The sequence below is a fragment of the Leptonychotes weddellii genome, chromosome 6 (assembly GCF_054177405.1).
Source record: "Leptonychotes weddellii isolate Sample4059 chromosome 6, ASM5417740v2, whole genome shotgun sequence".
Classification (NCBI taxonomy): Eukaryota; Metazoa; Chordata; class Mammalia; order Carnivora; family Phocidae; genus Leptonychotes; species Leptonychotes weddellii.
This window is the reverse complement of record NC_138374.1, coordinates 123895635-123909978: the sequence shown is the minus strand read 5'-3', so window position 1 is coordinate 123909978 and position 14344 is coordinate 123895635. Positions and strand designations below refer to the sequence as shown.

The 14344-nt window shown below is 38.1% G+C and overlaps 1 pseudogene; it reads right to left on the bottom strand.

Moving 5' to 3' along the window:
- Positions 1-13349: 13349 nt before the first annotated feature.
- LOC115942843 (cytochrome c oxidase subunit FA4 pseudogene) lies at positions 13350-13906 on the bottom strand (annotated as a pseudogene).
- Positions 13907-14344: the final 438 nt, after the last annotated feature.

Genomic DNA, 14344 nt, shown 5'->3' with positions numbered 1-14344 from the left:
TGGACTCTGAAAAACAAACTGAGGGTTCTAGAGGGGAGGGGGGTGGGAGGATGGGTTGGCCTGGTGGTGGGTATTGAGGAGGGCACGTTCTGCATGGAGCACTGGGTGTTGTGCACGAACAATGAATCATGGAACACTTCATCTAGAACTAATGATGTAATGTATGGGGATTAACATAAGAATAAAAATAAAAAAAAAAATACAAAAAAAAAAAAAATTCTCTCTTCCTTTCCCTCTGCCCCTTCTCCTTTCCTGGAGAGAGGCTTGTTAAGGGGAAATATTTGGGGAGAAAGATCCATAATGCAAAAAAAATTCTGTATGAACTGGTACAAATCGAGAGGTGGTAGAACTTTGAGTGTTCATGTTAAATATTGAATATGTGAGGTCAGAGGCTGCTAAGTCTGAGACATTCAGTTTTGTACTAGGCCACATTTGGCTTGTGTAATGATGAAGAGTCTCCTTGACCAAACTTTGGTCAAGTTCTTCTGAGCTTTCTTTATGACAAGGCCTGACCTTGGGTTCCTGGGTTCTTCCTTATAGAATCCAGTTTTAGCAAGAATCCAGCTTAGTTAGTTTAAGTCTGAATCCCCACCTTTCCCTGAAACAAATAATACATTATATGTTAATAAGAAAACAAAAAAAATTCCCACCCTTGATGATAACTGATTATCTCAACATCTGATAACTGATCACCTCAAATCACCCCCAGGTGATGTCTGATCACCCTGACTTGCCACTAGCAATAATCCCATTAGGTCATTTAACCACAATTCCTCTTTCCCCTAATGTGTCTTCTTGGTAATTTTCCATCCTCCAACCTCCTCATCTTGTTCCCTGCCTGTAACTCCCACTTTTTCTTTTAGAAAATGGTCCCCTAGTTATTAAGTGAGATACTGGCACTCCTTATTTCTTGTATTTCTTTCCAGGTTGTAATCTGTTAATACCTTCCTAAATTGAAACTCCCCTTCAAACCTCTGTAAAAACAAAAACAACCGGTTTCCCCCCTTGTCCTTACCCCCATTTTTGCTTTAACATTCTTAGATTTTTTCCCCCTTAATTTATCTCTTGAAAAATTCCTGGCCACTTCCATAATGCCAATGACTATTCCTTTGTAAATTCTCCTGTGATCACTCGTTCATGTTTAAATTTTGCCCTATAAATCTGAAATGCATAAAAACAGTACAATAATTGATATCCAGTACTCACACCCAGAAGTTTACCTCTTATTCTTTTTCTATCAGTAGTTGTGTTCAAATTTATTGCTTAGTATAGCCTACCAAATTTCTGCAAAGAGATCAAATGGTAGCATTAAAATTCACCAATAATAAGAAGCGAACATAAACACTTCTTAAATTTGGATATAAATCTTCTCCCATTATCAAAATCCCTGGAAAAAATATAAACCAAAAATAATACCCTCTACCAATTTTAAAGTTTATAGCACCAAATTTAAAGTAAATTTTAAAACAATATTTTTTCCCTCTGTCAGCACAATGAAATAAAATATATTTTGAATGTCTTATTTGCAGTCTTAGCTAAAGGGGTTATGGACATCCAGGTGGAGTTGGGGATTCCTGTAGCAATATGAGCTGTCTTTCATGGAAACAGCCACCATTCTTTCAGGACCTCAGAAGATCTAGATCAATGTGAAACCACATGTCTCATTTCCAAGAGTGTTCAAAGAGTTGGAAGGACATATAAGATTATTATTATTATTATTTTTAAAGATTTTATTTATTTATTTGACAGAGAGAGACACAGTGACAGAGGGAACACAAGCAGGGGGAGTGGGAGAGGGAGAAGCAGGCTTCCCGCTGAGCAGGGAGCCTGATGTGGGGCTCGATCCCAGGACCCTGAGATCATGACCTGAGCCGAAGGCAGACGCTTAACGACTGAGCCACCCAGGCACCCCCGACATATAAGATTATTAAATATTAAACTTTCTACCCCCTCACCAGTCAATAAATTTAGGAACAATATGATATCCAGTCCCTGGGAAAATAACTGTAGCAGAAATGCAATGGTAGTTGAGGGAAGCAGGGAGGGAGGGACTGAAATCTTCTAGGTATCAGCTTTATCAAATGTTAGTCTGTGAGATCAGATATCAAGAAATTGAAAGAAAATATACAATTAGCAGAAATCTCCCACAAATCAGCTGAATTTTACCCTGCTTGGAGGAAATTGATCATACGTGGTAGTGGGGGTGATGGTGGTGGCAAGTAAACAACATAAATTGCCATTCCATCAGAGTGACATTAACTATCACCAACTTCTTGCAAAGCTCAAATATCCAGTATAGTAGTTGCTATTGTCACTAGCTACTTTTCTTTATCACCCACTATTCAAAACCTTTCATTTCCCTTTTTTGGAACCTCTTTCACTTAGCATAACATTTTTGAGGTTTATTCATTTTGCTGCATGTATCTTTAGTTCATTTCTTTTTATTATTGAGTAGTATTCCATCATATACCACATTTAGTTATCCATTGACCAGCTGATGGACATTTGGATTGTTTCCAGCTTGGGGCCATTTTAAATGACTGCTATGAATAGTTAAGTTCAAATCTTTGGGTGGACTTGTTTTCCTAATGGAATTATTGGGTCTTACAACTTTTTAAGAAACTAAAGAATTGTTTTTTCAAAGTAGTTATAACATTTTATGTTCTTAGTAGCAATGAAGGTTCCCATTTCCCTCCATCCTTACCAGTACCTGGGATGGAAAAGCATGTCTATTTTAGTGTTATAATAGTTATGTAGAGGGATCACACTGTGGTTTGAGCTTTCAATTCCTTAGTGAAAAATGATGTTTACGTTCTCTTTAAATGCATATTTGTCATTTGTCTATCTTATTAGGTGAAGTTTCTATTCACATTTTTTTTCATTATTTTATTATATTGTCTGTCCTCTAATGGTGATAGTTGAGTTGCAGAGTTTATTATATATTATGGATGCAAATCTTTTTTTTTTTTTTAAGATTTTATTTATTTGACAGAGAGAGACACAGTGAGAGAGGGAACACAAGCAGGCGGAGTGGGAGAGGGAGAAGCAGGCCTCCCGCTGAGCAGGGAGCCCGATGTGGGGCTCCATCCCAGGACCCTGGGATCATGACCTGAGCCGAAGGCAGACGCTTAACGACTGAGCCACCCAGGCGCCCCTAGAACAATTTCTTGAAAAACTATATTTTCCTTTTGAATTAGCTTGGCACTTTTGTTGAAAATCCATCTTATATGTAGATTCTGTTTGGACTCTCTTTTTGGCTTTGTTAATCTATATGTACATTTATGCCAATACTGTATTGTCTTGATTACTACACCTTTCAAGTAAATTGTGAAATCAGGTAGTTTGTCTTCAACTTTGTTCTTTTTCAAAATTGGCTCTTCTAGATTCTTTATATTTCTGGTCAGTTTATATTAAATATACACACATATGGCAAAAAAAAACCCCTGCATTTGGTGTTTGTAGTAGCTTTATTCATAATTGCCAAAACTTGGAAAGAATCAAGATGTCCTTCAGTAGGTGAATGAATAAATAAACTGTGGCACATCCAGACAATGGGATAATATTTAGGTCTAAAAAGAAATGAGTACAAAACCAGGAAAAAATAAAGAAAACCTATGCATATTACTTTGGGTTTTTATGGAGGTTTCATTACACTGGCTTAAGTCACCTCATTAACATAACAAGGACAAGCTTATCACTCTCATCATTTAGGAAATTCCAAGGGTTTGGGGAACTCTGTGCCTGAAAAGGAGAAAGAAGCCAAATCCATATTTGTTATATAATTCACAATATCATATTTGCTTTATGAAGATCAAGGTCAGATTATGTCAGCTCTAGATGTAAGGCCTGTGTTTTTCCTGTAGCTTGGCATCATGCTCAACTCAGACAATCCCAGACTTAACACAGAACTGCAAGTATTTTCTGAGACTCATTAGCTTGAGGATGGGCTAGTTATATGCAAGCACTATTAAACTTGGGAAAGCATTATCTTCCGTGTGGCCTAGATATTCAACTCAGGCTCAGCTGTTAAACTCAGAACCATAAAAATAAAACCAAATTGCAGAAGTACAGGACTCTGCAAACTTCTCATGTAACCTGAGTTAATACAGTGTCTCCAAAACTTAAAGCCTCTTGATCAAGGCTCTGCCAGATGCCTTTATTCTCATTTTGCTCCCCAAATGTCCATCTTATAATTTCCATTTCTAGTGCACCAAATCTTAACACTTCCCTGAATTGAAACTGCTACTTTCACAAACTTCAGAATCTGCCCTCCTTCCTTGCTCCACTTTCCCAAAGGGGGAATTCATGCTTTAGTAAGTCTAACAGCATGGGAAAGTGAAGCAGAAAGCATGCATCTCAATAAGCATGTAGTCACATCCCAAAGAAAAAGAAAAAGGGCAGGAAGAGAATCATACTAATTTATTCCTTTCTGTGTCAAGAGGAGCAATTGAGCTAGGCATGTTTTGCAAATGAAACTCTATATGGAAGAAGGCGTTAGGTCTGGGAAAGAAACATTTCCTAACCTAAATCCATAATCACATAAATTCTCAAAAATAATTTTACTCTTACTTCTCTTTTTGAAACGTTGCCAATCTTTGATTCTGGGGAAATCCTACTATTGACATTTTCAGTTCTTGTTTTCAGCTTGGCAAATTTGCCAGGAAAATGAGCTTGTGAATATATTGATTCATTAACTGTATATATTTTTGTTTTTGCTGTGATAATGTTGTATTCTATAAAAGATGTTTAAACTGTGATTATTGTTAATTGCTAAGTGTGATGTAGGAAATGGCTGTGGTTCAGATCCATTGGCCAAGAAAGAATTCTTGAGAAGTCTTTTGGTGCAAAAAGGTGGTTTTATTAAAGCACGGGGACAGGATTTGAGGGCAGAAATTGCTGCACTGAGGTTGTGAGGAGTGACTGATTATATACTTTCAAGTTGGGGGAGAGTTAGGGATAGCATAAGTCTCTAAGGAATTTTGGAAGCAAGGTTTCCAGGGGGCTAGCTATTGTTAGGAAAAGGTCATTTATTACTGTCTAATAAAATCTTAGTCATGATGATGAGGGAACAGAAGGCAAGCTAAGGACAAAGCAGAAGCTGACACCCCACAATCCCCTCCCCACAGATGGGATATTTGTGACATTCCTTGTGCACTCCTGGCTGCCCTAAAGCAAAGGAAAGGAAAAACAAATAGTTAAACTTACAGAGATCACAATCCTGCAAGACAGGAGTCTCCCTCAGTTTACAAATGTCTTAGCAATCTACAAGAACAAAGCATTTCTATCAATGGTCTAGCTGCCAGAAAGAAATGTAGATACAATTAAATGTCCTTATAAGCTGTAGCCCATTGACAGATACTTGAAGCGGGCAGAATGTAATGTTCCTCCAGGAAGCTCCCAACTATCTTAATATTAATGTCTTGCTAGAGGGAAAAACAACATTAACTTGACAATGGCAAGGCCTCCAGTATCAGAGGAGTCTTCTTTAACATATGAAAATCCTTTTGAAATCTCCCTTTTCCTTACCTCCCCCAACCCCAGAGTATATAATCAGCCACCCCTCACAACCCTGGGGCAGCAGCTCTTTCTGCCCACGGTCCTGTCCTGTGCTTTAATAAACCACCATTTTGTACCAAAGACATCTCAAGAATTTTCTTGGTCATCAGCTCTAGACTCCACCCCACTGAACCTCACCTATATTCCAAAACCCCATCAATGAAACCCTTCAGGTATATATTGGGGGGTCATATGCTTGGGGGATGATTGCCAACATGTATTTTTGGGGGATAGAGACAAAGGAAGTTTCCAAAGGAATTTTTGTATGTTAAAGGAGACTTAGAGGATCCTGAGGGGGCCATGGGGCGGGGGGGGGGGGGGAATTATGATAATGTTAAGGTAAGATTGCCCTTTGCCCTTAGCAAAGTATTAACGTTGAGGTAGTTGAGGTCCTAGAGGAAGGTCACTCCACCTGTTTCAAAGACTGTGGGAAGTAAGGAAATTTAATTTTTTCTTTTGTCTTTGTTTCCCACATCAAGTGTAACCCAAATGTGTTCTTTTTTATCTTGACTGATTTTGTCAGTGTTGCTCAGTCCTTATATTACTCGTCTTCCAGTATTAGTTTGCTACAGTCATTGGAAACATGTTCCATTTTCCTCATGTACCCAGGTATTGAAATGCATACCTCAAGTGACTTTTTATTTCCTCAGAAGTCTTCACTCTTGCCCTTTTCCTCTCTACAGAGGAAGGTTATCTTTCTCTTTGTAAAGTCAACACTTCCATATGTATACATCTACGAAGGACAACCATTCTACTGTGCTAAATTTGTTTACGCGATTATACATTTCTTATGTAAGTGGCATTTAATTAGATAACCACATTCACTCCCTGTGAGTGGTGCTTGTTGCTGATGTTGTTTCTGTCTAAATATCCTGAAAATCCAGAGAACATTCAAATGTGCCCTAAAGATTTTTCTATTTTAAATATGTACATCTTCTATGCGTTAGAGTAAGCTTTAATATATTTGAAATCTTGTCATAAAATAAGAATAAAATGAGAATTCTTGACAGTTCACAAAAAGCTTTGGTGGTTAATCATTTAGAACATGAAAAGGGCCGCAGATTATTTTTCTTTTCATCCTCTCTGTTTCACTGTGGGTCCATTGTTCCCTGCCTTGTAAAAATGCTCGGTGGTTTTGATAATCACTTTCAACCATCTCTCCCTGCTGCAGTGGTTTCTTCTAAACATGCTCCTGGCAATCTGGAAACCTAAATACAATGCAAAGTTTTCATTATTCTTCAAGAGAGACTGCCTGAAAATGAAGCCAGCACCAAGGAAAGCAGAGCTCAGTTTTCAGGAGAATGGAGGTGGGAAGCGAGGGTCCTGTGGGTCCTGGCTAATGTGGTCAGTCAGACCTACGGCCACATTCTTTTTGTTATCTTTCCAGTTAATCCAGTGAATTAATAAATTCACTATATTTGCTAAAACTAACTTGAGTCAGTTTTCTGATACTTGCAAGTAAAGTGTGATGAAAACAAAATTGGTAGTGAGAGGAAATTTTTGTAATTGTAAGTCCCCAAACTATGAAATCAATCGATTTAAGGTAGGGTGAATGGTTTCCCTCAAGCTGGGAAGTTAATCTTTTTTATGAGGAGCAAAACCACTGATTAGGCTGATACATGTTGTATGTCTAGAAAGAGACACTTGGTTGAGTAATGTCAGGAAGTAGGGCTATCCTGTATAACGTGACTGGTGTTTTTGCCACAAACATTTTCACCACAAACATTTTTGCTGCATAACTAATTGGCTGTCAGACAATTTTGCTGTAAAAGATAAAATCACAAAAAAAGGGGGCTATTCATTAAAAAGGACATAATGAAACATGATAAATGAATAATAAAATTAAAAGACTATTGCAAAATAAAAAAAAAATTTGTATACATTTAAATGCGTGTGGATTTATGGCAATACTGCATGAATAATAGGTTTTATTTTGTGGATTGTACCTAAGCACTTGTCTTCCCAGGCTTCGCAGTACTATACATGTTTTTTGTTTGTTTATTTGTTTTTTGGCTTTTGTTTTTTTGCTTATTGATTTTTTTCCTCATTTAGCATCCCACTTTTTCTTTTTGCTGAAATTTCTTCCTTCATTAAGAGAGTTATCAGTTTCCAAATATGAGGATGCGTGCTTGTGACTGAGTTTTGTACTGTGTTGTGAAAGCCTTCTACACAGTAGTCTGTTTTTGGCATATGTCACATGTCCATTGATAGATGTTCCAAAGCCCTATGGGACATGTGAGTTCACACTCTATGCCCCTGTACAGACTGTAATGAGGTCTAAGCTTTATATACTATAGGAACAGAAGTACTAAGTCAATGGAGAAATGAAACTAAACTGTCAACCAGTTAATTTTTTTATTTTGTGGCCAATTGCCTTATGGCCCATTAGGGCAAAAATGTGGAAATGCTTACTGCAAAACTATCTAGAACTATTGTCTAATGCCTGCAGCCTAGAGTAAAGTATCAGGGTTGGGGTGGGGGGAGAGTGGGTTAAGCTTTGGTCTCACTGGCCTGACTAAAAGAAGAGAGGTAAGAGAAAACAGTTTCTGATGGCCATTCATCCATGATGACTGTGAGTCGGATAACTGCGCATAGTGGGAGGTTACACTAGCAAGATCCTCTGCCCCTGGCCAGGTGGGGAGCAGGAAACAAATCAGGAATGCCACTGGGAAAGGAGGACGCCAGATTCTTTAGTTTTATGTGAAAACTTCCCATACTATATTCTCTTTCTGATCAAATTAATTGCCATTCATATGGTATAGATTCATCAACTGGGATTTAGCCTTATGGCATCAGGTAGAATACACATAGGGCATATTTTAGCCATTAATTTGGAGGCAGAGGCCTGAAGGGAGGCTATCAAAATACAGACCAAGGTTGTGCATAGAGAACCAAAGCGTGTTGCTAAGAGACAGAACTGCTGAATCCAGATTAATCAACTTTGAACAAGATCTTAGGTTTGGTTACTTGACTGGGGAGTAAAGAGAATGCAAACTTGCCAGCTTTTTATTGTGATATATATATTTATTGTGATATATATATATATATATATATATACATAATTTTAACCAGGAAAACACCAAGCTAGCTGAGAAAATACTCATGATTGTTTACTCCTAAGGTTTGAAACCAACCCCACAAAAGGAGAGTGTTAAAGCAGAATAGCTGCCCAATTTCCCCTCCCACATGTAAATAGGAAGGCCAATAGAAGGGCGACTGTTCCAGTGAGGAGAATCAGGGGTAGTGAGATTGGTCAACCAAGGAAGTCATTTCACTGCCTTGGCAGGGAGTCTTTGCGTTCCATGTCCCAGAAGTACAATAGATGCCTTACGTGTTGTTTCTCTTTCTTTCCCTTTCTAAACTGGAGCTTTGTTGGATGCTTATCTGTTTTATGTCATCAGTGTGCAACCTTTAAATACGGTGCCCTTGAGGGCGCCTGGGTGGCTCAGTCGGTTAAGCGACTGCCTTTGGCTCAGGTCATGATCCCAGGGTCCTGGGATCGAGTCCCACATCAGGCTCCCTGCTCTGCGGGGAGCCTGCTTCTCCCTCTCCCACTCCCCCTGCTTCTGTTCCTTCTCTCGCTGTCTCTCTCTGTCAAATAAATAAATAAAATCTTTAAAAAAAAAAATAAAAAAAATAAATACGGTGCCCTTGTGCAGTGCACAAACTTTATAACTAAATACTCTGGCATCAGTTATGACAATATGGTGCTGTCACATGGACATGAAAATTGGAAATCAGCCTGGATAGTGCTTTGGATATGTTAAATAGTTCGGTACAACAAAGTTACATGGAAAGGCTTATAACATCTTCTTTCCAGACAAATGAGATCACATTGGTAAGGACCTTGTGACTGTAATCTGAAGTTTGGACTCTACACAATAAGCAGGGGTGAGTCACTAAAGATTTTAAGATAGGAAGTCAGATAATCAGAGCTGTGATTCACAGAGAAGGGAGCTTACATTGAAAATAGAAGAAACTAGAATCAGTGACCATTGTTAAGGACTTGGGGTATGGAGGACAGTGTTGAAATACCCACAGGTTTTGCTTGTGTGGTGAATAGCATCTGTAGTGTTTATCTAACATTCATCCTGCTCAGGATTTTAATCCTTGATTCTCTACCAGAACAAAAGGGGTTTTTTAAGAGGAATTTTTAAAGACAGATACTATATATCCACAGAGTTTGTAAAAACATTTTATAAAATTTATTAAAAAGATAGAATGGAAGAAGACATATGAATATGATATAGTTACATATAAAAATAAGAGGAAATAATTTAAATGGAAACCTTGGTGATATGGACTTTGGTAGCAGAAAATTCAGAAAGGATAGAAAAACAAGTATCCTGGAATTGTCAGGTTTGAGATTTAACCCACTGTCAGACTTTACTCCACAATGTCAAGATTGCAGGCAGTCAACAAATGCACATGTAGCAGAGAGGGGTCACCATGTCAAGGACAACTTACCAGGTCCTGCTTTCCCACATTGGATGTGTCTTTTTTGGTCAGCGTAGATGGGGTCTGTAGGTGTGACGTGGGGGATTTTTCTTACTGTAGAGAGTCTTTCAGCTGTTCTGTGTTATAACCCAGAGTTGTATGGCTTTCATAATATTCTCCAGGGAGCTCTACATCATCAACCCAGGGTTTTATTTACTCTAGGTAATCCTTAGCCAGAACCATCTTTCTAAGCACATTTTAAAAACAATGAATCTTTCTCTGAGCAAATCTCATCAGTTTCCTTACTTGAAAAAGTCCAATTGGCAAGGAAATTATGTTATCTGCCTCTTCTTCCCAGTACCTTTCCCGTCTCCCACCCAGGAATGACTGGATTGCTGGCCTATTGCCTTTACTCCTTTTCCCCAGTAATATTTTAGAACCGTTCTGAATTATATACATGAAATAAAATGAGTTTTATGGTCAGGAAGTGTCCTACAATTATAGCAAACTGATACTGGGCATGAAAGAAGTTGTGAAGAACCAGGTGATACGGAAAGTAAGATGGCTTTCGTGGTTGGGAGTGAAGAGGAGGGTTTTTTTAATCCTGGGAGAACTGACTGAAGGCAACATAAGGAAGTAATCTCTAAGGAAGTAATCTCTTCACTTTAGTAGATTGACTGCAGCTTGATTGACTGTACTGAGGGTATTAGACAATTTTAGAATCATTATATAAATCAGCATGTCTCTCACATGTAAAAATGTTTTCTTTTAAATTGAATGCTTGCTTTCTTTTTCAAGAAAAAATTAAATATCTACATTCTGGGCAAGCATATAGTATGCTTTAAAACTGCTAGCAAATAGCCTACATAATTGGGCAGCCCATTATCTTGATTATTATTATTACTTACCACAGATATAGCATTTGACTAAAATGGTATTCACTCAAAGTAACTGACAAGCATTAATTACTTAATGTGTTCATGTTCTCTATGGGTAAGTTAAATATAGTTGAATATACATGTGAGTATAAACACACACTGCCCCAGGATTAGTATGGAGTAAAAAGAAAGATTTGCTGCTGGTTGAATGTCTATATATAATAGTGTCTATAAAATTCCCAACAAATGGGTATCAGTCTTCTTTTCAGAAATAATACTCTGAATGATAACACTTAAAATCACTCTTAGACTTGTTTTAGCATAAAAATATTTTAGTCAGGAAGTTCTCTGCAGTTAAACTTCTGTGGTAATTTTTTCCAGTTTCATTGAGGTATAATTGACAAATAAATATTCTATATATGTAAAGTATACAATGTGGTTTCTTTAAAAAAAAAAAAAAAGAAACAAACTGCATTTTCTTAGAGCAGTTTTAGGTTCCTAGCAAGACTGAGGAGAAGATTTGGAGGTTTCTGCTGTACCCCTTTCCCCCACCCATAAATAGCCTCCCATGCTACCTACATCTCTTACCAGAGTGGTAAGTTTGTTACAGTTGATGAACCTACATTTTTGATTCAGTGTTGGTATTTCTGACACAACGTACCAAGTCAGCCATTCCATGTCACATATATATTCGTGATAGTTTGACTGAGTTAATTTTATCTTTTAACTGATCAACACTACATTAACTTTCTGATTTTTTATCTTTTATTACATTATTTATATTACATTACATTATCTTTTACACTTTGTAAAAGATAATAGAAAATATGGCACTTTTCCTTCCGTGCCTCACCTATTAGAAAAGTAGAGCTAGATAAGGAGTGAACCCTGCAGGCAACTAGAAAGGTGGGAATAAATCAGAGTGGTATGGCCAGTCCCGGAGGACAGGCTTTCATAATGTGGGAAGACAGGGTTTTGATAGGAATTAAGCTGTTCCATAATCTATTCCAATATACTCTGTTTTACTCTTGTGTTCTTTTAGGTACCTTTTGCTTTAAAGTGAGTCTTTTTTTTTTTAATCCTAATTACAATTTGAAAAGCAGCCAGGCTTATTCTTTTTTTTTTTTTTAAGATTTTATTTATTTATTTGACAGAGAGAGACACAGTGAGAGAGGGAACACAAGCAGGGGGAGTGGGAGAGGGAGAAGCAGGCTTCCCGCCAAGCAGGGAGCCCGATGCGGAACTCGATCCCAGGACCCTGGGATCATGACCTGAGCTGAAGGCAGATGCTTAACCATCTGAGCCACGCAGGTGCCCCAGGCTATTCTTTTCTTTGAAAATCTGATGAGAAATATGGATCCTCTACCCAGATAATACACATACACACATAAGCACAGGATTTTAAGGACTTACCTATAATGTCCATCTGAAGACCACATGACTGTTTCAAAAAACAAATGTTAAGAACCCCTCTATTTTATAAAATGTAAGAGAAAAGGGTTTACAATTTCATCTAATAGTAAGTAGATTAGAAAATTTATAGTTGAAATAATTATTCTTTAATGAGTTAGTTTATATACAATACCTCTTGCTTTTATAAAGTTTTAAAGATCTAAAACTTCGGGTGCCTGGGTGGCTCAGTTGGTTAAGCCACTGCCTTTGGCTCAGATCATGATCCTGGAGTCCTGGGATCAAGTCCCGCATCGAGCTCCCTGCTCGGCGGGGAGTCTGCTTCTCCCTCTGACCCTCCCCCTTCTCATGCGCTCTCTCTCTATCTCATTCTCTCTCTCAAATAAATAAATAAAATCCTTAAAAAAAAAAAAAGAAGGAAACTTAAAAAAAAAAGATCTAAAACTTCAATTCATGTGTACGAATCTACAATTTTTAAGTTTTCTACTAATATTCATATATCTGCTTATAAAAACTGGTAAATAATTTTGAGTCAGAATTCTTTCTGACTTCTTAAGTGAATTCTAATATTTTGTAACAATATAACCATCTTCATATCTCATTAAAAATTTTCTCATGGGGCGCCTGGCTGGCTCACTCATTAAGCACCTGCCTTCGGCTCAGGTCATGATCCCAGAGTTCTGGGATCGAGTCCCGCATCGGGCTCCCTGCTTGGCGGGAAGCCTGCTTCTCCCTCTCCCACTCCCCCTGCTTGTGTTCCCTCTCTCGCTGTGTCTGTCTCTGTCAAATAAATAAATAAAATTCAAAAAAAAAACAACTGTGATTTAAAAAAAATAAAAATAAATAAAAATGTTCTCACATTTCTAAAGTATTATTAAGATCTTTGGGGAATTGACATGATTGAGAGCCAGTGTAATCTTCTCAGGTGAGGCTACAAATACAATAACAGCCTTTTCATGTCATGTATACATACATAGCTTAGATGCCCTAACTTTATAGAGTCTGTGATGGGTCTACTTTGCCTCTTAGATGTTTGGCTTTCTTGAATTCCTTATTTAAAAGAACTACTTTTTTTTTTCAAGTTTCAGATATTTATTATTCAGTGTAAACCCCAACACAATACACCAACATGATTTCATGCATTTAGAGGGGAAATATTTCCTGGATAAGTGGAAAATTATGTGGATGGCTTCTGGAAGACCTTCATTTTAAGCAGCTTTATAGTGAAACATTTCATTTAGAAGTCTGGACCTTCTTTCTTCAGTTTGCTGTAATCTACATTCACTGAGTAGAACTTGAATTGATCATTGGGTCCCAGTTTGTTCCAGGGTCTGGGTTATTCTTCCTATCCCAACTGACATCTGGATTGAACAATGCCAGGCGCAAGACATACAGCGCTGCTCCAGTACCTCCTGCCCCAATAAATATGAAGAGGGGGACCAAGCTCGGATGCTTCTTGGCCTGACCCATGATCTGGTGTAACATGGTTGCTGCAGAGGCCTCCTGTCCAGGAGAAAAAAAACCAAACGTGCAAGGCCCAGCACTAAGTAATCCCTACACCGAGGATGAACGGACGTCCAAAGTCACCCAGAACCTCCTACCTAAAAGTAAAAGAACTACTTTATAAGTGACTGCTAGTCCTTCCTCTGAGCTGTGTGGTTATCAAAAGATACACCTACTGAAAAATCTGAATAGAAATACAAGAGTTTTTAAAGATATTGGTTAATATTGTGTGGCGGTATGAGAATGAGGAAAAGTATCTGTCCCAGTTATCCCATTGTTGTGCAACAAGCCAACCCAAAACTAGTGGCTTTAAAAAACAATTTATTATTCCTCATGGTTCTGTGGTTTGGCTACTTTCAGTCTGGCATTTTTCACTTGGAGTCACTTGAGGAGCTGCAGGCAGATAACAGCTGGTACCAAGGTCATCTGAAGGATAGACTGGGATGATTACTGGCACTCCTTGTTGGCTTGTTGCTCAGCTAGAGCTTCCAACTGAGCACCTCCATGAAGTCTCTCTGTAGGACTCCAAGGGAGTCCTCACAACCTGGGTAGTTGGAATT